A 22,609-nucleotide genomic window follows, 5' to 3' on the forward strand; every position below is an offset into this window, starting at 1 on the left:
ACCAGGTTGAGATTCATTGGGAGAGTCCTTAGAAAATGTAGTCCATCAACAAAGGAGGTGGCTTACAAAACACTCGTTCGACCTATACTTGAGTATTGCTCATCAGTGTGGGATCCGTACCAGGTCGGGTTGACGGAGGAGATAGAGAAGATCCAAAGAAGAGCGGCGCGTTTCGTCACCGGGTTATTTGGAAACCGTGATAGCGTTACGGAGATGTTTAATAAACTCAAGTGGCAGACTCTGCAAGAGAAGCGCTCTGCATCGCGGTGTAGCTTGCTCGCCAGGTTTCGAGAGGGTGCGTTTCTGGATGAGGTATCGAATATATTGCTTCCCCCTACTTATACCTCCCGAGGAGATCACGAATGTAAAATTAGAGAGATTAGAGCGCGCACGGAGGCTTTCAGACAGTCGTTCTTCCCGCGAACCATACGCGACTGGAACAGGAAAGGGAGGTAATGACAGTGGCACGTAAAGTGTCCTCCGCCACACACCGTTGGGTGGCTTGCGGAGTATCAATGTAGATGTAGATGTAGATGTGGATGTAGATTCTGATTGTTGTTGAACTCAAGATCAGACACTAAACGATTAGAGTTCTACCAAGCTTTTTTTTAAAATCTCTTCCTATTCTTGAATTTCAGGCAGCCCACTATGTTCATCACAACATTCCTCTCTTCCTGATGGGAATACTTCCTAAATTCATGCATTTATCCCTCCCCTCTCCCATACTAAACGTATGCATATGTCTTGCATACCCCTCAAATTTGGTATAGTTACTCCGTCGCCTTTCCTGCTTGTATCTCAGTACTATACGGCACCTACAGAAGCTCATTCACTCACCCTTAGATCTACATGCTTTCGACCTCTCACAGTGAAACTTCAGTTGGTTCTCTGTAGCCACAGATGACCGCAGACGGAGGGGACGGCTGTAGCAATGGGGGCAGCTTCCCTAGTGAGAACCTACTAAGGTCTAAAATACCCATAAACCAGTCACAAAAATTATCTAAGAATTGATAACACTACTTAAAAATTATTTAAACCTGTGTAAAGTCAGTTATTAAATAAACTAAAGGAATGGAAAACTAAATGGGAGATTGGAACAGCAATTAGAAGAAGGATAATTATTTAAAATCTTTTTGTTTGTCTTTAAGATATCTTATCCTTTAAAGATGTAGAATACTGATATGTAAACATCTTTGAGCTACTGCACCGTAAGACAGTCAGAATGCAGAGGTGCTCGAAAGTGAGGTTCTAACCTTTTGTTGTCGTACAACACATGTTTGTAGTTAGAAAATCTTTCGATGCTTGTATAAGCTGAAGCGTCTCTTTTTCATTTTCCTTTAGTTTCAAAAACGAACCAGAAGAAAACGAAAGACGAATAACGAAGTATAAATGAACATTATGTCTGGTACAATATCGATACAAAATTCCGACTTTTTTTGTTTGAAGACGCATCCATCGTATAAGTTAACAACAGTAAGTGACACGACAGTGACGATAAGCAGATGAATCATCAATTTATTTCAATATGTACGAATACATTCTTGAGCAACACGTGCATTGTTCGCTGTTCCAGACATTAAAGCAATAAATTGCTTTTTCATAATTCAACGTCCAACACAAATTTACAAAATGAAGCAGCCTCTTAAAAATGACTTCATCCTTAAAAAATTAAATAAAATACGGTTCCAAAGGACGAAAATTGAAAATTAAACTTTCATTTATATAGTTAGATTATTCAGGATTTTATTTTGTTTTAGAAATGGGTATCTTGTAAAGAAACACACTACACGCCAACAAACCCTCTGCGTTACTAATAAGAGACAGTAAAATTTAACGAAGCAGCCAATCGACTGAGTCACGAAACTACCACAAGATAGTCGACCCTATTAAGAAATATGTCCATTGTGAGTGTTCCGTCTCATATATGTTATCTTCACAGGGAACGAAAAAATTGGTTTCTCGGTTCCCATGTCACTGTGTGAGGCACATCATAAAACTGAAAAGTCTATCGGTGTAACTAAACGGTTGCACGACAAAAGACTCGACAAAAGTTTAATCCTTCAAAATTCAGGTAACGGGTAACAACTATGATGCACATATAAAAGTAGCATATTACTCTGTATTTTCTTTCATTTTCGGCAGCGATGATGATACTTGTGTGACCCCTGGTAGGTAATCCTTGATAAAAATAGGAAGTCGTAGTTATTGGAAGTACTGTCAACTTATGCGATCAGTGGAGGAAATTCAATGCGTAACTGTGGTACAATAGCCTTCAATTAATGAATATCATAATCACTACTGCAAATAAGCACCACATTTGAGCATGAACGTCTCTTTAACGAAACACAACTGACCGGTACTGCGCAAGAGAGTTTCCGGAGGTGAATGGAATTATCCTAATTTTCCATAGTTAATGGCGAGTTGTAAGTAAGAAATGGGGCATGAATGTGATTTACATCAATTTTGGGGATTGCAAAGTGAATAGAGTGAAAAAACAACAGATATTCTTAAGTCTCTTCTATCTCATTAAAGAATAAAAACCGAAAAAGGAAGTGAGAAAATCGAAAAAATATACTATCTTCGAGGGAAAACCGCAAGAAAAGACTGAATCAGACTACGTTACTCTACCAAAAATCACAGTAATTTTAATGATTAGGAAAATATAGACCCAGCTAGCATTTCTGTTGGCTTCAAGTGCTCCGATGCAAAGGATGGTAGCCTCCTAGTCAGCATTTCCGATGTTGAAAATTGCGTTCAAAATGTGAGACTGTCGATGCACTGAAGTGCAACTACAAGGTTTTACCGAATTGGTGGCAACATAACAAAAATCATCATTTCAAGAATGACGTACTTTAAATAAAGGGAAAGGTTGACTGCACAGAGTCTCATTTTAGTCATGGTTGGATTATTCTAAATGTGTGCTTTTCCGCCTGCGTATGACGGCATGGTACTAATGGCGCATTCGTAAGCCGTCCATTCACTAATTTCAAAGTTTTCATAAATGTGCAAAAATGCACGTGTATTCCGAAAGGAACAAAGATGAAGTTGAAACATCCAGTTACGGATGTTTCATCGCAGTTTAGAGCATAGCCAGGAGATGAAACACAGAGAAAATGGTTTAAAAGTGCTCCTAAAAATTCTACCTGTGGTTCTCATAGAACTCAAAATGATTCTGATTCTAAAACAAACTACACAGTTTTATGCTATGGATAAAAGTTGTATGTGAATGATAACGCAATGGAGTTTCCACACTAATGGATTTTAAAATCGATATTAACCCTTATAAGACAGTATGTGCTTTAGGGACATGCTTGCTTTCTTTTTCTTTTAAAGACTGACAATACTGTTGGCGTAATTGGTGTGAATGCCTCTGTACCTTCATACTCTCTCTATGTCGAACTCATAGTATGACTCATTGTTGACAGTCACTGCTACACGTGAATTAATAGCTGTTTTCTCAAATATCAGGGTGAGTGTGAAGCACACACATAGACACAGCGCAAGTTTTGATGTGTGTCTGTTAGAACTTATTGCCAATAGTGAGAGTTTTATTTCTTGTGAGTAGAACTATAGGCATGAATTGCTGTCTCTTTTAGACTGTCTCTTAAGTTACAAGAAATGGTTCAAATGGCTCTGAGTACTATGGGACTTAACATCCGAGATCATCAGTCACCTAGAACTCAGAACTACTTAAACCTAACGAACCCGAGGCAGGATTCAAACCTGCGACCGTAGCGGTAGTGCGGTTCCAGACTGAAGCGCCTAGAACCTCTCGGCCATTCCGGCCGGCCAAGTTACAAGACCTTGCATTTTTAACACATTATAAAGGTGAGAAAAATGTAGCAGATTCCATAAGAGAAGGACGAGGTACTAAGACGGGAGCGGAGCTATCGAACATGAGGATAAAGAGGAAAGCTTGTTGTTGTTTCTCTGTTTCCTTTGTCTCTTGAAGCAGGAGAGAGAAGTCTATGGCGTCGGCCTATACTACGAATCTATCGGCATTTCCAAAGAACGACTAACGTTTCTAGTTAGGCAGCATGCAAGTTCGTTTAGCGCAATATTAAGCACTGAGCAGCTGGTAGTCATGAATATGAAGCGATGTCATACAATCAAAGCTGTAAGTATAATACCAAGTATGCATAACTTCAGATGGACAAAAAAAGAGAAAAAAAACCAGAAGAAACAATTCTGATGCTCCAGTTTCCTATGGTTGGGGTTCTAAAGATCATGGATTTTTGAAATACATTGATTCGTACCATAATCGACACTAAATAAATTTCTTAGAGCTTTTTAATACGTCATCAACTGAACTAGGAATGTCATTCAAGAAAACAGAAGTACTGCAGATAGCTTTTGGGAAGTGTGATTCCGGATGTTTCGACTTTGTTAGTGTCCTCACTATTACACCAAGAAACTGAAACAACGCATTTCACTGCCAATGGACGATCTGACAGAAATGTAAAATGTGACATGGCACGAGTAAAGTGATCTATTAAATATATTAGACCCGATATTTTCCGTAAATAAACATTACGTAGCTTATTTATCGTTTTGTGATCACAGTTCTTCTTTTTGATTAACTGGTAATATGGCCCATATGATAAATTTAGGACTTCATAATCGTTTTGTTCCAGGCCAGTTGCATGTGGTATTTAATTAATCACCAAACTACTGCAGGATGGCAAATTACTGTTTCAGGGAAACTGGCAAACAATAAAGTGTTTTGATGAGGTGAGATTTTTAAATATCTCAGAACAAGAGGGAAAGATAGGTTACACATGCCCCTCCTTCATAGGAACACCACTTTCGAATCTCCGTTCCAATAGAGCAATGGTTGTTTTGACAAAAATATATTCGTTTACAGATGAAACTATGATAATGAGATGTCAAAGGAAGAAGTACAACAACATACCATTATTCATATGCCACATCGCTCACCTTGTTGCTCCACGTTGGATAACACAGATTCTCACCCAAACAGTGTTGCAAATTGAATTCACTTTGAAGAAAATGCAAGAGAAGTTTATATGACGACGTAACCATAAATTAAATTCTAATGACCAACGTAAAACAGAGAAAATGCGTTACCGATAAACGTTGCCACAGAAACAGAAGAGTGATGTGGCATAGAAGTCTTACGATCTTTGAGCGGAGTAACTGACATTTCTATCACACAACTTTGTTGATCTCTGGTGCTACAACTAATTTACCTCACCAGCTGATGTCCGATGATTACCAAGAATAGAAAACCTTCGCTTCAGGGTCTCAAGCTTCATCTTAAGATTTGGAATTCACATGAAAGCTGCTGGATTACCATAACAGTCAGTGATGCTCAGCGCCTACCTGAAACATAACGATAAGCAAAATATCAGAACTGAATGAAAACAGGTAACGAAGTCAAAACATTAATTGTTGGTAAATTCAGTTAATTACTATGATATGCCAGATAGTATTATTTTAAACAATTTCGGCTTTGAAAAGAAGACACAGAGATAAATACCAGCATCCATGGTATTCTATTTCAAATGGATGTGTAGCTCTCTGCAATTGTGAAAGTTCAGTGTTACCTTCATTATCATCCCATAAAACACATAAAAGAAAGACAATCTGTCAATTCCATTCTCAGGACTAACGTAGTGTCAAGTAAGTAATCAAAAATCAAAACAAAATAAAAATGCATATTATATAGATTTTGGACCTAAAATAGCAAACCGACAACGAACTTTGTATCATATTTCTAGGGCAATAAAACGAGTGCCACTGACGAACATAGGCTAAAAGCGGCGTGTTTTGTAAACATAGTTATTATTATGCACCAAAATGCACCTAAGGAGGGCTATCTTGGACATTTACGTTCTGTGGTCTCAATATAACTAGATAGAATGGTATTGACTCAATAAAAACATAAATATTGAATACGGATACCTCGAATGTTATACAAGAGTTCAGCGGTCGTGATGACGCAGGGATTGCTCTAGAATGCATTACTGTAAATCAATTTTAATTCCCCTTTTAACGAAGGAATCATATAATTAGATTGGATTAAACACGCGGAACTGGATTACTTTTGGACTCATACCAGACATCAATGACAGATGGGATCGATACTTACACAAAATGTCAGTATATTTTCTGTTAGAAAAGATAATTGCTAGGGATGTTCAAAGTTGGAACGGAGCAGTTTTAACACACATAACAGTTAACGAACAACATTAATAGAATACTAATTAAATGGCTCCTGAACACCGATAATAAAACGATATGGTAGATAATTGTGAAGGTGGTTCGATGAACCCTCTGCCATGCACATAAATGTGAACTGCAGAGTATCCATATAGATGCAGACGTTGTTGGCCTCGTGTGTCCGGCGAATGTGTAGTGAATTCGAACTGCTCAAGGATACAGGATTGATTCACATGTACTCTCTGACTGAAACATATTCGGACAGTAGGGGTAGTAAACTACTACCCTTAATTCCACTCGAGTACATGCAGTGAGATCAGGTGCATGTTATCGGACAGATAACATATCGGCAGAAGTGCAAGTATTATATATAAATCCCAGAGTTACTTGATCGGTTCAAAGTAAACGACACGTGTCATGGGAGATGTTCAACATCGAAAAGAAACATTTGACTCGCGAGAAATATTCGGAGAAACAGAAGACAGCACTTAGGGAACCCAGAATAAGGGTGTCTGACAATTCTTGATTTTCACCAGAGGTGTCCTCCTGGAAAGTGGAGGGGATTTCGTGATACTTGCGCATCATAAAGACGCTCAGAAATTCCCAACCACAGCTTGCAGGAAACGTGACTGACCGTACAGCTTGATGTAGATATGCAGACTGAAGCGACGCGTGACAATTTATACCAAAGGTAAAATACGAATCCCGGTCTCCTGCTCACTGGGCAGACATGCTAACCACTACGCCACTCTGGCACAGTGGCTTTGCGCAACTGGACGGACCACCCTAGCTCGCCACACTCCTCATTCCCATTCTGTGCTCTTCCCACTCCCATTCTAATACAGTTTGAGAGCCTCTGCAACGCTGTTCGAGTTTAGGGGGAATACAGAGTAGGCTGAAGCATGAATGGGAATTTGGATGGAAGAGGGGTGCGTAATGGGACAGTGCGTGCAGTTATGCAAAGTCTCTGTGCTAGAGTGGCGTAGTGGTTAGTGCGTCTCCCTAGTAACAATTCTGAGTTCAAATCTCAGCCTTGGTACAAATTTTCACTCGACCATTCAGTCTGCATATATACAGGGTGATTGCAATAAAACTTTCAGACCGCTGTAGAAATAACACCACTGCTCAGAATGACGTCAGACTGCAACGGAATATTATCGGAGCAGGGGGAAAAACGTATGGCAGAAGGAAAATAAATAGTTACAAAATGTAGCTATAGATAGCGCTGTAAGCATCGTAATTTAATAGTGGTCGACTACAAATGACAAATGAATCATACGACAATGCCTATGGTGTACGTTTGACGTTAAACATGTGTGCATGGGTTTACAGGTGTGAAGCTGTTAGTTACGTGAGCCCATCTACTGCGGCAAGGTCGTATCACATCGGATGGGAAAAATCGGTTTTTAGTTTTCCTGAGGCCAAAAACCGTCTAAAAAGCATCAATCACATCGGTTTTTAATTGTCCTGGGGCCAAAAACCACATAAAAATTATCAGTCAAAATAAAAACATGTCCAATATGCTGTCCATTGTTTTCGGCAACAGGTTGAATTTGAGAAACAGCATGTTCCACAACTGATCGAAGTGTTTCCGGGGTCACGTTCAGAATGGGTTGCGCAATGCGTGCTTTCAATCCAGCTAAGTTTGAAATCGGAATACTGAACTCATCTTTCAGATAGCCCCACAGCCAGAAGTCACACGGATTAAGATAAAGTGATCGGGACGGTCATGCTGTAGGAAAACGACGGCTGATAATTCTAGCATTCCCGAAATGGAGCTTCAGCAGCTGATCAACTGGATTTAAAAATTTGCAGAGGTGCGCCATCTTGCATAAAAATTATCCTCTCCACACATCCGCGCTGTTGGAGAGCTGGAATGACGTGGTTGCGCAAAAATGGTTCAAATGGCTCTGAGCACTATGGGACTTAACAGCCATGGTCATCAGTCCCCTAGAACTTAGAACTACTTAAACCTAACTAACCGAAGGACAGCACACAACACCCAGTCATCACGAGGCAGATAAAATCCCTGAGCCCGCCGGGAATCGAACCCGGGAACCCGGGTGTGGGAAGCGAGAACGCGTTGCGCAACAGCTCTTACCACTGACGGTACAGGTAACAGGCACCTGTCTCTTCGAAAAAATATGGCCCTATGATAAATGATGCCGTAAACCCGCACCACATAGTGACCCAGTGACATTTTCAGGAGAAGTGGTACTGGTTGATTTGCGGGTGGATTCTCCGTTGACCATATTCGACAATTCTGTGTATTGACATATCCTGTTCTGGCCGTTGTGGCCGAGCGGTTCTAGGCGCTTCAGCCCAGAACCGCACGACTGCTACGGTCGCAGGCTCGAATCCTGCCTCGGACATGGGTGTGTGTGATGTCCTTAGGTTAGTTAGGTTTAACTAGTTCTAAGTTCTAGGGGACTAATGACCACAGCAGTGAGTCCCATAATGCTCAGAGCCATTTGAACCCTTTTGAACATATCCTGTCAGAAGGAAGTGCGTCCACAGAATCTTCCACGGCCAGTCATTGTCCATTTCCATGCGAGCAAGTAATTCTAAAGCAAAGGTGTCTCTTGCTGGTAGGTCAACAGGAAGCATCTCGTGCACGTGAGCAATTTTGAATGAATGGCATAGGATTTTAGGCACTCACGGGTATGTCCAATGTTCCGTGCACTCACGTTTGCACACCACCACTCATCTCCTCCCGCACTGCTGTGAACACTGCTCCCACTGACGTGGAATGAATTCGTTTCCTCCCTCTATCTGATTGCACACCAAATTTTCTCCAAAACTACGGCAGTCATCGGACCAACGCCTTTCAGTGTCCGGAACTTCTGCACAGCGACGGGTGTACAGTCATCATTTTGTAATACAGTTTTACAAGCAGAGTGCGATCCTTCATTGAGACAGTCATGGCGAACGTCGCAGACGGGAAAGGAGGAAAAGCTGTGTAGCCGGCGTGTTTGTACCAACTTCAGTGGGTCGTGCTCGTGACAGGTGTATCCATTTACGAATCTCACACTTACAGTGCCACCTATTGATCAATTTTCGCATCATTTCTTTCCTCTGCCATACGTTTTCCCCCTTCACCGATAGTATTCCATTGCAATTTGACGTCGTTCTGACCAGTGGTGTTATTTCTACAGCGTTTTGAAAGTTTAACTTTAATTATAATCAGCCTGTAAATTGTGGATGTTTTAGACTTGAAAAGGTCTCAGAAATACGAGGGTCACTCCAAAAGAAATTAACACTACTTTTTTTAAAATTCATTTTTTATTCTACATGTTTGAAAGTGTTACAATGTGTAGATACAGCCTTTAGGAACAATATTTTGCCGGCCGGAGTGGCCGAGCGGTTCTAGGCGCTACAGTCTGGAGCCGCGCGACCGCTGCGGTCGCAGGTTCGAATGCTGCCTCGGACATGGATGTGTGTGATGTTCTTAGGTTAGTTAGGTTTAAGTAGTTCTAAGTTCTAGGGGACTGATGATATCTGAAGTTGAGTCCCATAGTGCTCAGAGCAATTTGAACCATTTGAACAATATTTTCATTTCTCCACATAATTTTCATCCCTCTCAACTGCCTTACGCCATCTTGGAACCAGAGCCTGTATACCCGCACGGTAAAATTCTGGACCAACCTGTTGGAGCCACTGTTTGGCAGCGTGCACAAGGGAGTCATCATCTTCAAACCTTGTTCCACGAAGAAATGGAAAAATGATGGAGCCATGTTTAACCACCTGTCACAGTTCTTCCAAGAAATTCATCTCCACCATTCTCGTACTATTCCAAAAGTTCGCTGCATACCATTGTTTTTGGGAACTCATCTGGCGCAAACCTTTCTTAACGCCAACACTTTCAGTATTCTGCGAATACTTCCTTCCCCTATCCCAACGTAGCGTGACAATTCGTTCACTGTGATGCGTCTGTCAGCAGTCACCAATTCGTTAACTCACTTCACATTGTCTTGAGTGTGTGCAGTACGAGACCTGCCACTGCGAGGACAATCCTCAATATTTCCGTGCCCGCTTTCATCACGTAACCTGCTTGCCCACCGACTAACTGAACTGCGATCGACAGCAGCATCTCCATACACCTTTTTCAACCTCTTGTGGATGTTTCCATCTGTCTCGTTTTCACAGCACAGGACTTCCATGACAGCACGTTGCTTCTGACGAACGTCAAGTGTAGCTGCCGTCTTGAAGACATGCTGTGACGGCGCCACTCACGGGAACAGGTTGAACTAAGTTTGAAAACAAGCGGGAAGGATGAATCTACACACTGTACACACATGGAGAATGAAAACTGTATTTTTACAAAGATAGTGCGCATTTCTTTTTGAGTGACCCTCGTATGTTTGGATAAAAACATAGAGAGAAAGAAAATTCATTGTGTTTTGCAAAAGGTGGTTTTTTAAAAGCTCCAAATTAGTTACTAATTTCTCTATTCTGTATAGTGATAAGGCATTTAGTAGAAAATAAAACCTCCCCGGGAGTGTCTGTGCTCTTCATCTACATCTACATCTACATCAATACTCCGCAAGCCACCTGACGGTGTGTGGCGGAGGGTACCTTGAGTACCTCTATCGGTTCTCCCTTCTATTCCAGTCTCGTATTGTTCGTGGAAAGAATGATTGTCGGTATGCTTCTGTGTGGGCTCTGATCTCTCTGATTTTATCCTCATGGTCTCTTCGCGAGATATACGTAGGAGGGAGCAATATACTGCTTGACTCTTCGTTGAAGGTATGTTCTCGAAACTTCAACAAAAGCCCGTACCGAGCAACTGAGCGTCTCTCCTGCAGCGTCTTCCACTGGAGTTTATCTATCATCTCCGTAACGCTTTCGCGATTACTAAATGATCCTGTAACGAAGCGCGCTGCTCTCCGTTGGATCTTCTCTATCTCTTCTATCAACCCCTTCTGGTACGGATGCCACAATGCTGAGCAGTATTCAAGCAGTGGGCGAACAAGCGTACTGTAACCTACTTCCTTTGTTTTCGGATTGCATTTCCTTAGGATTCTTCCAGTGAATCTCAGTCTGGCATCTGCTTTACCAACGATCAACTTTATATGATCATTCCATTTTAAATCACTCCTAATGCGTACTCCCAGATAATTTAAGAAATTAACTGCTTCGAGTTGCTGACCTGCTATTTTGTAGCTAAATGATAAGGGAGCTATCTTTCTATGTATTCGCAGCATATTACACTTGTCTACATTGAGATTCAATTGCCATTCCCTGCACCATGCGTCAATTCGCTGCAGATCCTCCTGCATTTCAGTACAATTTTCCATTGTTACAACCTCAGCACCATCCGCAAAAAGCCTCAGTGAACTTCCGATGTCATCCACAAGGTGATTTATGTATATTGTGAACAGCAACGGTCCCGCGACACTCCCCTGCGGAACACTTGAAATCACTCTTACTTCGGAAGACTTCTCTCCATTGAGAATGACATGCTTCGTTCTGTTCTCTAGGAACTCTTCAATCCAATCACACAATTGGTCTGATAGTCCATATGCTCTTACTTTGTTCATTAAACGAGCGTGGATAACTGTATCGAACGCCTTGCGGAAGTCAAGAAACACGGCATCTACCTGGGAACCCATGTCTACGGCCCTCTGAGTCTCGTGGACGAATAACGCGAGCTGGGTTTCACTGGACCGTCTTTTTCGAAACCCATGCTGATTCCTACAGAGTAGATTTCTAGTCTCCAAAATTCTACAACTGATCGACGTTAGAGATATACGTCTATAGTTCTGCACATCTGTTCGACGTCCCTTCTTGAAAATTGGGATTACCTGTGCCCTTTTCCAATCCTTTGGAACGCTACGCTCTTCTATAGACCTACGGTACAACGCTGCAAGAAGGGGGGGGGGGGGGGGGGGCAAGTTCCTTCGCGTACTCTGTGTAAAATCGAACTGGTATCCCATCAGGTCCAGCGGCCTTTGCTCTTTTGAGCGACTTTGTTTCTCTACCCCTCTGTCGTCTATTTCGATATATACCATTTTGTCATCTGTGCGACAGTCTAGAGAAGGAACTACAGTGCAGTCTTCCCCTGTGAAACAGCTTAGGAAAAAGACATTTAGTACTTCATCACCATTGATTTGAAAACCGAATGCAGAAGTAATGGTATATCCTTGAGTGACAACCTATAGCTGCTCCATGAGACATAGTGGAGTATAGGGAGAGAGATCTGCCCGGTCTTCGGTTTGCAGACAGACAGGCTATACATTGTAGTGCAGAGGAACCGCAGCTGTTGTGGAGGCCGGTAAGAGTGAGCGCTCTGGGCGAGGCTCACATGTGACCCGCCGCTGAGATGGGCTGCCCAGAACAGTGGCCGGCAGAAGGGGGGAGGGGGGGAGGGGGGGAGAGGCCGCGTGTTGCCGCGGGCAGTCAATAACGGGCGGTTATTAGCCGGATCAGTCGCGCTAATACGCCAGCGCCGACCGCAGCCCCGACGGCCGCAGCCGTGTCAGCAGTTCAGGGCCAGCTGCCTGTCTGGCTACCGCTGTCTCTGCGTCTGTCTAACCCCACTAAGGCTTCTTAAAGAACTGACACGTTGTCAAATGGAAGCACGCGACCTTTTGTATCTTCATATGATAAGTAATTACGTGAGGATCACCTGGTTACTACACATTGAGACGTTACTTTCGTTTTGCGTCAGGTTACAGTAGGAAGTAATTATGTTTTCTATATCGAGATATAAGTTTTTCTTTGATTGCTAGTAGCTTCAACACCTCGCTGGGTGAAAGGGATATTTGACGAATTTGTTTATTTCTTTTCATCATTTCACAAAGAGGTCATACGCTGTTTATACGTATACTCCTTTTTCCATCCTGTATGAGTGTGCATGGGTATGAATGGAAGTCAAATGTAGCGGGAGCATGGACCAAAGGGAACAGTTTAAGGGAATAGCAGGCTTTGCCAACATTACAAGAATAACGGCAGGTAGACCAGAGCAGCAAGCAAAGATGAAAACAGGCACGAGGGTAGGTTACAAAGCTGGTGCGGGGGTGAGGTGAGTCTCCCCACCACCGCGTTTGAATAGGAACGTTGGTCGGATTTTGGCGCGTGGAGAGCACGGTGGGGCCAGCCATGAGACGGACCGGACGCGGGAGCACAGCAGCTCGCAGATTTGGTGAGACAGATATGAGGTAATATGGCTAAAAATTCACGACAGGGTATGCTCATTGCACGCATTCAACATACCTTCATCGGTACAGGTTACCGTTTTAATTTATTTGCAATGCTTTTCTCTGAAATGCGTTTGTGAAATTTTGCTTTGAGGTAGTGAGCATGCAACAGGAACCATCAGTTCATGTAGCTATTTCCCGAGTTATAAGCTTCACTTTTAGCTCAATGAGTGCAGATTGCGTATCGGATGGTAGATCGAGAAATTTCCGTCGCGAAATTTAATTATTTTTGGTACTTTCTTTGTGAGTTCAGTTCGCACTTCATTTTGGCACCAATAGTACATCATTTTTGCCCATAATCTTTTCTCTGATAGAGGTTATCTACCTTCAGCGGTGGCCTACTTTAAATTTCTAGTGGTGTAATTCATGCATGACGATAAGTGAGTCTTTAAGAATGAATGACGATTTTCCCGCTAAAGACGGTGTGGCCCTCTTATGTATTTTCTGTGTTATTATGAAATTATGTGTCATATATTTTTTGTGTTATTATGAAATTGTGTGTCATATATGAAATTATTCGTGTAGCGTTTTCGTCTTGTCACTGTCCTACCCATGAGAGGTAACGCTGATTCACGTAAGTTTTGTACCTAAAGAAAAATTGTAATGTGTCGGCTTCTAAAGTTTTCATCAAAGTAGAAAATAAATCTATTAAATGAGAGTCAGCATTGCAGTTAAGAAATATTCCCCCAGTCACCTGCCACATGAAATGGGTAGGATGTATCTTATTCAGTTCGATTTTCTAAAGTTAATGAAAGACAGAAATAATCTGCAATGTGAATTTAGATAGGCTACCAGCTGCTATAGTGACGGCTTTGAGTTCAACCACCCCAGAACGTGTTATCTTAGAGAAATTCGCACCAGTTTCCGTTGCGCATATTTCAAAAATAATTAATTTGTTTATCAAGTTGATCCAATAAGGGTCACAATATAGATACCATTTCTTATGGGCTTGGTATATTAGCAGTCAGGATGCAAAGCCGAGTACAGTTCTCTAAGGTAACGCGAGGAGATGGTCACACAGGTTCAATATAAATTAAAATATATAAAGAACCAGCATACAGTCAACGAGCAGTCATATAGCAACATGTTCATATTACAGGTTTCCGATGGTGGTGACCTTCAGTGAACCTGTTGCTAATCCATGTAACTTCACAATTAATTGTTGATTGTGACGCTACAGATTCCGTTGTTCGCACGTGTTGGCTGTCCAGTGTGATTGAAGTCTTAGGTAGATAGTTGTTGGTGTTGTTCTGTCTGGCGACCTAGTGCTGTTACTGCAGAATTATTTCAGCACACCCTTTGTAAAGTTAGTTTCAGTGGGACGAAGGAATATTTCTTGCAAGTGATATGTATACATGTACCTTGGGTTGAGTTTTCTGTTGCAATGTGGTTGGTGCCCCCCTGCCAATTCAGTTATCTTTTTCTGGGTTGTTTTGAAAATCCGCCTTCCGCAAACACTGTTTACTGTTTCATTTTCACCCAGGCATGTTTTGACACCTACGTTTAATTTTCTGTCTGTCATAGTTAATTTATGTAAAGTACAATATAAGATGTATGATCATGTATATTATAGGCCTAAAAATTACAACGTGTGCATTTTATTTGGTTTGTTTCGATTGCTCAACTGAGAATTACATTGCTAGTGAAACTGCGTTATTGTAACGAAATAAATCTCGGGTGTACAGCCTGCTATGACTGTGCATAGGACACAATATTTCGGCAATCGACGACGTTGCCATCATCAGGTGCGCCGATGTACTGACCGGCGGTGGGCCGGCGCCAGTATATATAGCAATATTGTAGGTGGATTTTTGTGTGCTCCGATTTTGACATGTCATCTGCAAAGTACTCATGGAGAAAATTCTTTGTGCATTTCTGATTTCGTGGATAGTTATTAATGTTACTCTACTTGCATTTCCCGACATATTGTGTATCTCTGGTGGATATCTCGTTCTACTACTACTAGTAATTAAACAGTTACCACATTCTTGATTATAAAATTTCACTCTCAACTTTACTTCAAACGTATTTTCCACAAAATGTGGCAAAACGTGATTGGAACACACACTTCTCTCTCAATCCTCATTGGGAGGTGCTATTTTGTTATCACTGCTCACTAGTTCATCGGTTGTCTTACGTTTATTGTGGTGCTCATTTTTAATGTCTCGTGAGAAATTATGTGTTTCCTCTGCAGGGGCGGTGCATACAGGGGGTGGGGGTGAGGGGGGGGGGGGGTTAAATGTGTGTATTTGTGTGTGCGTGTTTGAGTGTATGAGAGAGAGAGAGAGAGAGAGAGAGAGAGAGAGAGAGAGAGAGAGAGAGAGAAGGAAAGAAATAGAGGGAGACAGAGACAAAATAAGAAGAAAAAGTACTTGCTTAAGGCAGATCCTCAAAACGACCCAAATTTTAAATAGCAAACATGGAAAACGTCAAGAGGAGCTTCAGACCTTAGTAAGATCATTTAATTATCTTGTTACTGTGGTCCGAATTACTATTATTATCAAATTTATATTACAGGATAACTAATTTAGGAGAATGATTGCAAGTGCTAGGATTGTTTGTTTATGTTTGGTCACGCCTACGCTCTGGCAGTGTAAGTTTTTGTTAATAAAGGATGCTAAGAATCCACTCTTGCGCAATGCCCAGCCAAACTCCGCTTCCGCCGAAATCCTGCGCCACAATTTCCAAATTTGGATGTGAACCCACAGACAGTTTCGTCATTTATTTTAAATTCATGCCTAATACCGTGAAATTGGTATGAATTTTGTCAATAAAATATGCATCATGGTGTCAAATGGTAAAAAAGACTGAAATTAAAATATTTCCAAGCACAAATATGAGTAGCTGACAAGGAAACAATGTAAAGGGTCATGGTTATGTTAAGAATATCGAGTGCTAGTCTTGAAAGAATCTAAACTCGGCATCAGTTTAATGACCTTACAAAATAATTATCTTATTTATCCAAGTTTGAGAACTACTGCCTCTCTTTGTAGTCTTTTGGCAGTCTATGGCCTATTTCTGTGTGTATGTTTTGTGTCATCCGTGTAACTGTGTCTGTTGTGTCCCTTATACAAGGGGATTTGAAAAAGTAAATTAAACGTCTCATCCCACGCTAAGAAAATTATGTGGATCATTGGGGCTTTGTTAGAAGAGGGTACATGTTCCTGGTTTCCAGTAGGAACTGTTCTGCTACTTCATGGATAAGAGCTACATTACAGTGTAGATGTACATTACCTGGCGTTGTGACAACCACACCAGTTACTATATCACAGCAGTTATTTCATCGTTTGATAACTTTCCAGTTACTTGCGCTGCTGAACTACCGTGAATATGTTTCGGTTAAGTTTCTGGATGTTTTTTCTTGTTCAACCCGATACGTTCTCGCCACCATCAAATTTGCCTCTTAAATTCTCATCGCAGAAACTCGGTTGGCTCCTTGCCACAATCAACCATCACAATCTCCCGTAACGGTTTCTCCTTTCCGTCGTCGACAGAGAAGACTATCTTTCTAGGACTCAAAAAATGAGGAAGGCCTTATGCCAAATACTGGAGGCTCTTACGGAGCACTAATAACTCATAGTTTTTGCGACTGTTGTCTTCGAGGAAAGTTACGACAGCATTTCGTGCTGCGAGTACTGAATACAAATGAGTCCAAATGTTTTTATGGCTCCGTACCTTCGAAGTCGTCTCGTCTCTCGCTTTCGCCTCAAAATAAACTCTAGCGTTCAACCTCACTACACTTTCTACTTCACAGACAGTTTGCCAGGATGACGAACATTACCTTAAGCGTCGGGCGCGTAAGTCTTCAGATACTTTGCTGAAGCAAAACGAAAAAATTCGGTCGGAAATAGTCGTTCAATTGCTTTATTGCAATGGCTGCCTTGTTTTCATAAAATCCATCTCTGAGTCACATTCCTTCTTAGCATTTGTCATTATATTTTTCTGTAATTCTGTAAATTCTGTCAGTTGCATTTTGAACCCCAATAACTTTATTTTTTGCCTATTCTTGGGTTTTGTTGTAGCTACGTGATCGCAAGTCATTAGAAACTTCGTGAGGACATTATAAAGCCACCAACAAATCGTTAATGTGCTTCCGTTCTTTTGTACCGCGTATATGGGTAGAAACAGGAGAAGGTATGCAATAATAAACGAAATAATCCCATCTTATCTGCCAGTAACTAATATTGCTATTTGTTCGAAGACATTTATTAGTCGCATTATAAGTGTTGTAATACGTCATCCCAACGCATCCCACACGTTCTGGATGGGATTTAAGTCAGGGGAACGCGCAGATCAGCCCATTCGTCAAATATTCTCTGAATATCCTCTCGTTCCAAGAGCTTCTCTACCTGCACTGTTCGATGCGCTCGCTCGTTGTCTTCTACAACTAACTCGGGACCGAATGGACCCCTGAAAAGACGCACAAGGTGAACGGGTACAATAACGTTGACAAGTGAATGTACCGTATTCAAAGATTTGAAGGTCAGTACGCATGTGCAACATTATGCCTCCCCACACCTTAATACTTGGTCAGCCAAAACGATCATGTTGCATAATGTTCCTAAGTGCATTAAGTGTTACCACCTCTCACCATATCAGGATATTCTAATATCCAACCTTCCGGGAGTGATAGTCCCGCAAGCTTCGTAGAAGAACTTCTGTGAAGTTTTGAAGAAAGGAAATGAGGCACTGGAGGAAGTACGTATATGAAAATTGATCCTCAGTCGTCCTAGGGTAACTCCGTTGATAAAGCACTCGCTTGCGAAAGACAAACTTCCTAGGTTCGAGTCCAGTTGTGGCGCAAAGATTTAATCTGTCAGCAACATCAGCGCACATTCCGCTGCAGAGTGAAACTTCATCCTGGAAATAAAGCAGCTCGCATGAAGAGCAACATACGAAGCAAGGACTGAAAATGTCCTACAGTTAACTCATTACAGAGAAAAGTAATGTCAAGCAAAATCGAAACGGACAAATATGACACGCCTTATATTTATCAGCGGACGTAACTGGACTTCAATTTCATTTACAGCGGGTAGACAAGTAGAAATTTCATTATTAGGCACGCAGACACAAATGAGCGCTAAAAATTAACTGTTGTCATTCTACATTCAGGAACGTGCTACGAGTATGGACCACAGATCAGCAGACATCAACAGTGACTTAAAAATTCTCAAATGCATAAAAATCCTCCCTAAGAAACCAACAACTGAAGAAAATTACCTAGCACAGAAAACCCTAGTAGAGGAAAATGGTACAATAAACGGATACACATCTCACTGCAGTGGAAGTATGTTCTCTTCCCTCAAAAAAATGTCCGTCTATCCAAACCAATAGTCACAAACACACATTATGTCGACAGTATATCGTGGCAGTCGGCCGCGACCGTAAATAAACGGGGCCTTAGACTGCTCATTGGGATAGGGGCGCTGGGGGGGGGGGGGGGGGGGGGACAACTCCGCCTCCCTGCCGGTTGCGCAGCTACCATCCTACATCCTACGTCCGCGTTCGGTGCTTCCACGAAAGCAGAACTGGTGTAATGGTCACACGGATCGCTGATTGTTTTTGTCGTGGTGAGTGTCGTATTCGAGTCTCTTTATGCATTGTAAATGTTTGTTGCGGTTGGCAGTGATAGTTCAGGCTCGACCTTACGGAACCACAGTTCTAAACAATCCCCAATTGATACGCCAAGATATGGTGCCTGCACAATATACACATACCTAACAAATCCTGATACCAAAACAAGATTCGAAGCTCACGCCGAAAACACATTCAACTGTTCGCCATCTTGTTTTCATATCTTATAAACTGTGACAAGGTACAAGTTAAAAAGTACAGTTACACAGCCATTATAGTGTGGAAACTAGTAGAGACAAGTGTAAATAACACACACACCACACACTACACACACACACACACACACACACACACACACACACACACACACACAACAACAACAAAGCTTTTGCACAGAATAAAATAATGTTAACCACAAGAGTCATAACATTTCTAGTCGTAAGAGTCGTAAGATTTCGAAGTAATGAAGTTTTCTACATCAAGGTATCTATGGCTGCAGATGGTAAATTGTGAAATAACAGCTGTCGTACAAAATAGAAAGACAGAAAACACAACAACGTACGAAAGGGATTTCGCCCTTTTTTCAAATTCATAAATAATGCATTTAGAAACCGAAATTCTATTGGTGCAGATAGTATAAAGCAATTCTTACTGCATTCCGTAACTTTAGCGAAACGTATCTGAGTAGATAAGAAGAAAAAATTGTGTTTACTAAAGGCGTAACATTTCCAAGAAAAAATATTTGTAAACAAATGTAGACACAAAAGTGAGCTTCAACCTCAAGATGAGTACCACAATAGTCATCGTTTGGTCACCACTGGAAACATTATTTGTTTTCAAACCTTATGCACTGAGTACACAGGAACGTCAGCACTACACTCTCAAGACATCGGCTAATACTTGGCGAGCAAAAGTTGTATATCACACTCCTGTTTTGACATCACGTAAAAGACTCTTACTGTACCTGATGAATATTTTCCAAACTAACACTGATTTTTCTGCGAGGCGTCCTCCGTCTTTCACGATGTTCGAAGAGCGACGGGAACGGTTATTTGCCCGGCCCGTTCGATCCTCCAACCCTTTACCCCAGTGGTTTCTTCTGCAACCCACCACTTTATTAATTTTGTTCTGAAGGAACAGTACCTTTAGCACAAAACCACAGATACTACGGATGCACCGTAGCATCGGTGTTTTCATGCTAATGGCACTGGTCCTTCAAAGCAAAATAAATGAAGTTGTGGGTTTCAGAAAAAACCATGGGCATCGAAAGATCAAAGATGTCTAGGATACGGAAGATATACACACACTTTTAACAGATTTTCCAGAGAAACGCTCTCTTTGCTTATATGCTATGATGCTTAAACACCTACTTTTACATGTGCAAGCTGCGCACCATACAAATTCTTTCAGTCGTAAATCATACATACATCTGAAATCTTAATAATTACTTCAAATTTTTTTCCGACGCAGTCAAAATTGTCTTTTCAGATTTCAGGCTTCAACCGACTCACACGGACGTTTCCAGGTCTTAAAAATAACAAAATCTTCATATTATTTGAAGTGTTGCATTCAGTATAATAATTTATATCAAATAGTGCAAATTGCACCAACAAAATCGTGAATCTAAAAATCCCACTTAACGCTGGTTTTTGCTTCTTTGTATGCAGAAAGTATGCATACAGATGTTTCTATAAGGAAGCTTTAGGTGCTATTAAGGATAATTTATTAAAACACTAAAACATGACCGTAGATGAAGCGTTACAGCTAGTGTAAATAATTGAATCCGTCTTGATGCATAATGTTTCCACTTCCAATAAGACGAGCTGTTAGAAATACGGCTTGTCTTTGGCCAATAGCCTGGTAGCCTTGACAGACATATTTGTTAATAAGACAACAGCTTCATGTAGCACAGGAGATAGGTCAATATCTCAGTAATCCTCTATCAAGGTAACGATGATACAAATCAGTTAGCAAAAAAATTGGAACAGTACATTCAAAAATTTTCTGTAGACTTTGAACTGCAAAAATAAAAAAAAATCGCAGACGGGATTTCGAGATATGCAGGAAAACATAATTTGCAATCTGTATAGGAAGCCGACTTCTATGGATGCAATCACTAATGCCGATTCTAATCATTCTGATCCTTAAGAACTTGCGTATTCTTACTCTATGCTACACCGACTTTTGTGAGTATAGAAATTGAGAAAGAGTTACGAACTTCAAAACAAACTGCAGCCCAGAATAATATTCATCCGAACGTAGTAGAATGTATGTATATCAAAGTAAGAAATTTACCAGTTCTGGTATGTACAATATTGCGTGTGTTAACTGTAATAAACATTATATAGACCAAAAGAGACGAAACTTTCCGACAAGCTACACAATACATATATACGGCAGTAACGAGATCTCAATGAGTTTCTCACTTGCAAACATCAACAAATTCTAAAAATTTTGCATGTAGCCACCAAGCGATATTAAGGTCCCTACACAGGAAAGTTTATTGTGTGGTCGGTCAGTCAAAACGCCTACACACGTCCAGTTTGTTTATCCGTCGGTCCGTCGGTTGGTGCGTGTATAGTAACTAGAAATATATACAGCGAACAAGAAGGAACTGCATGACTTACTGAACGGGCGAAATGAATTGACTATGGACGCATATTTCAGTATATACGACGTCGTGAGGTGGAAAGCTGTCAAACAAGCAACCAATGCCTGTTGCTCTACAGCGCCCGTCCCGTTTCTGATGTCTACGAGAATCCACTGACTACAACGTAAACAATACGACAATCGAAGATGAAGCGGCCTCTTGTGGATCTCGGCCAATTCTACGTCAGTATTTTACGGATTTTTATAGTACTTATACTGTAAAGAGAAATAAGAATTATACATACATACAAAGCAACGAAATCTTAAAAAGAATTTTTATGCTTCTCATTTTAACGAGACAGTTTAGTACATTTAACGCGTTTCGATCTCTTCGTGTAAGGGCCGGCCGGAGTGGCCTAGCGGTTCTAGGCGCTACAGTCTGGAACCGCAAGGCCGCTACGGTCGCAGGTTCGAATCCTGTCTCGGGCATGGATGTGTGTGATGTCCTTAGGTTAGTTACGTTTAAATAGTTCTAAGTTCTACGGGACTGATGACCTCAGAAGTTAAGTCCCATAGTGCTCAGAGCCATTTGAACCATTTCTTCCCATAACCTTCACCAGATGTCAATAGAGAATAAATTTTTATTTTCCTTTTCTTTTTCGGTTCTAATGTATAATATATAGGAGGATAGTTTTGAGTTAGTGCTCCCGTACAGCAGAGGGATATGGGAATGTTACTACAACATTATTTTATAATTCTAAGTGTATGTTACACGTGAAAATTTATACCGAGGTTTTAATTTTTTTGAGTGTTTATGTGACCGTTTGAAACCGGTAGTTTGAAAGATTATTGGGATGAAAATTAGATTTAACTGTTTTAGGAATTACAGTTGACTCCAGACGATATAGAAGAATAATGTCGTACCTTACTAAGAACTCCATAATATGCATCAGAGTAGTTTTGAGTTAGCGCTCCTGTGCAACAATATGGTATAAGAATATTACTACGACATTATTTTATAATATTAAGGATATATTATACATGAAAGTTTATAACGAGGTTTA

The sequence above is a fragment of the Schistocerca piceifrons genome, chromosome 1 (genome assembly GCF_021461385.2).
Source record: "Schistocerca piceifrons isolate TAMUIC-IGC-003096 chromosome 1, iqSchPice1.1, whole genome shotgun sequence".
Taxonomy (NCBI): Eukaryota; Metazoa; Arthropoda; class Insecta; order Orthoptera; family Acrididae; genus Schistocerca; species Schistocerca piceifrons.